The sequence below is a fragment of the Pristiophorus japonicus genome, chromosome 1 (assembly GCF_044704955.1).
Source record: "Pristiophorus japonicus isolate sPriJap1 chromosome 1, sPriJap1.hap1, whole genome shotgun sequence".
NCBI classification, from domain to species: domain Eukaryota; kingdom Metazoa; phylum Chordata; class Chondrichthyes; family Pristiophoridae; genus Pristiophorus; species Pristiophorus japonicus.
Window position 1 is genome coordinate 111,681,249 of NC_091977.1, and position 3,537 is coordinate 111,684,785.

Genomic DNA, 3,537 nt, shown 5'->3' on the forward strand with positions numbered 1-3,537 from the left:
CACCACCATGCTCTTGGTCTGGAAGGTGGGATTGGAAGATGTTCTCCTTTTCTTGCTCGTCCGCGTCTGAATCTTCTTCTGCATCGGTTTCAGCCTCGTCAGGGTTGGCCTCAAGTTCTGCAAAATATAACAGAACAGACAAATGGTTAGCAGCAGAGGAAGGGGCAGGGTGGGTGGCATGAGTAGGCTCACACAGTACAGGCAGCAGGCTCATTTAAAGGACCACGATGAATGATAGCACATTGCATCAACTGAAGCATAGCTGATGGAGACATCCCCATGAACCGAAGCATGGCTAGCCCGCGCAGCACTTAACATTTAGCAAAGCCAGACTTGAATTTGCAGGACTTACCCTCTCCCTCGAGTGTGGGCCCAATTTTTGCACTGGTAGTTGCTTTTCTCCAGACAGGACCCATCAAAGCAGCGATCCTGTCTTCCAAGGGTGTCAGTGAGTGCAGATTTGCCGGGCCTCCTACTGTTCGAGTTCTTTCCCTTTTGTTGCGTGCCACCTTCCTCTGCAAAGATGAAAATATAACTTTTTAGAGAGGGTGTCTTTCTGTTGGGTAGGACATACACAACTAGTCACATTTACGATTGCAATTCCAGTGAATAAATTAAAATATTACTTGCACTAACGACTTGACCAAGGTCCTGCCACTTCTTTTTGCGCTGGCCTCCAGAACTCAGAGTGGTCACCATTGTACAGAAATCTTCTGCAAGTTGGTTCCAGCGTTTCTTCATTTCTTTTGGTGAAACTTTTATGTGACCTCTGCTGGTGTTCAGCTCGTGTCATCTGGCCTCAATTACAGTAACTAGTGCCTCCACTTCATCCTGTGAGAAATTGTCCTTGAGCCGCGTTGCATATTGTATTGCAGCTCCGATTTTTCCACTGAGAATTAAAGTTCTCACACACAACTGGCTCTTTTAAAATGGCTGGATGCAGACTGGGAGCTGTACTGGGCATGCGTGCCCATTGCAGTCACGTAAAAAACTTCATTTTTTTTGTGCATGCGCAGAAGGCAGAGGGGTGGTGGGGTGGGGGGGCGTCAGTTATTCGGTGCAAGCTAAAGGACAGGCTGCGTGGCACCAACTTCAAAAAATACAACGGGAAAGCTTGCAAGTTATTTTTTGGAGTAGTCGGGGCCAAAGAAATGGGCATAACTCTTGCAATACACCAAAAACGGCATTGGGGAAAATTGAGCCCCTGACCTTGAATAACACCACCACTTATTTCTCCTTATCCATGCACTGTGATTCAGTATGTATATCTTCCTCAACTGTGCAATTTCCATCCTCCAGGCTGTGTGCAGATGTGTTGGTGTTTGGCAGAAGCTTGCTCAGGGTCACTGGCTGTTGCTTGTAACTGTTCTTTCATTCCAAAGAAAACAAAAGATCTCCCAATGTGACAGCGTGCTTGTGTAATAATAGGGCAACAGCACATGATATGAACTTTAGTACTAGCTTTGAGCTTGCAGGAAGTCCCTGGACTCACCATTCCCTGATTATTTAATGTTCTCTGTCCGGCTATGTCAAGTGTAGGCTCCTTGGGCCCAAGTTTCCACATGATTTGCGCCTGATTTTTAGGAGCAACTGGTGGAGAACGAACTATCTTAGAAATCGCAATTCTCCACATTTTTTTTCTGCAGTTCTAGTCAGGTAGAACAGTTCTAGTTTGGAACAGAATTTTTTCTTCAAAAGGGGGCGTGTCCGGCCACTGACGCCTGATTTGAAAGTTTCCACAGTGAAAACGTACCCCAAACTAAAGTAGAATGGAGCAAGTGAAGATTTTTGTAGAACTGAAAAAACCTGTTCTACACATTAAAAAATCAGGCGCAGGTTACAAATTAGGCGTCCAGAACGAAGTGGGGGGGGAGGGGGGGGAGGGAAGTAATTAAATTCTACAATAAATCCTTATTTATACTTCTACAAATATTATACAAATAAATCCAACCTGAATAAACATTTATAAGCAAAGAAAAGATTAAATAAACCATCTTCCTACCTGTGTGAAAGTGCTTCAGCTATCGTTCGTTCCCGCGGGGGCGGGAGCCGTTCAGTGCGTTCCCGTCGGGGCGGGAGGGCCATTCAGTGCGTTCCCGAGGGGGCGAGAGGGGGAGGGAGAGCCGTTCAGTGCGTTCCCGCCAGGGCGGGAGGGCCGCTCAGTGCGTTCCCGCGGGGGCGGGAGGGGGGGGGAGAGCCGTTCAGTGCGTTCGTTCCCGCTGGGGCGGGAGGGCCGCTCAGTGCGTTCCCGCGGGGGCGGGAGGGGGGGGGAGAGCCGTTCAGTGCGTTCCCGACGGCGGGCGGGGGTAGGGAGGGAAACGGCTGCCTCAACTTTCTGAGGCTTTCTCACTGCTGCAAGAAGCCTCAGTGCTGATGTGCTGATGGCAATGTGCTTTTATTAAAAAATGTTCAAAAATTAAACAGCTACAAAGAACTACAAAAATGGCCGAGTGCCAATGTTTCCTTCACACTGCGCGTGCGCGAACGCTCCAACGCGCACGCGCAGCGTTGCCGACAGGAAAAAAACTAATTTAAATAGTACCCGCCCCCTCCCACTTACAAAATCGGCGCGAGTGTAGGCTCCGCCCCCCTGGGCGCCGCGCCAAATAGACAAGGAGCTGCAGGGCGCTCCAGAATAGCACGTTTTTTTTTAGGCGCCGTTTTAGGCGCGAAAAACGGGCGCCCAGCTCAGAGGGGCGCCCGTTTTTTTTCGTGTGGAAACTTGGGCCCCTTGAGTGGAGTCAGATGATTGAATGGTTTCAGGTGACCATGGGCCTGTTTCCAGCAATTGTGTGCCATCTTGTCCTGCAAGCTAAAAAATAGTACAGTGATATTGAAAATATGTAGAGAAGAGATAATATCATACAGCTTCAAGAATGTACTTGAAGAGACTCATACCACCTGAGAGACCACGTTATGAATTGTTACCGAGTACATAGATTGCCAGATATATTTTCACTTTTAACCTTGTCATGCTAATACTACATTGGTGTTTAACATTTTCCAACATGACAGGATTAAAACATTGACAGGGATGATATTCGTGCAAGCCTGCTTGTGACAGGTGCTTATCCTACACAACAACATTGTTGGCTTATCGTAGCATATTTCAGGTTCTGGTACAGCATTGAACCTTCCTGCCATTTTCTCTCATACCTGTCACAATGTTCGGAATGGAATAGGTGAGATTTGGCTGCACCAAAATGGCTACATTGCATTCCATAGTGATAGAGAATTGGCAACTGCCTTATTTAACTTATATGTATGTACTTATATATACAGCCTATATGTATGTGATTATATATACAGCTTATATGTATGTGTTTATATATTCAGCTTATATGTATGTGTTTATATATTCAGCTTATATGTATGTGATTATACATACAGCTTATATGTGTGTGTTTATATATTCAGCTTATATGTATGTGTTTATATATACAGCTTACATGTATGTGTTTATATATACAGCCTATATGTATGTGTTTATATGTACAGCTTACATGTATGTGTTTATATATACAGCCTATATGTATG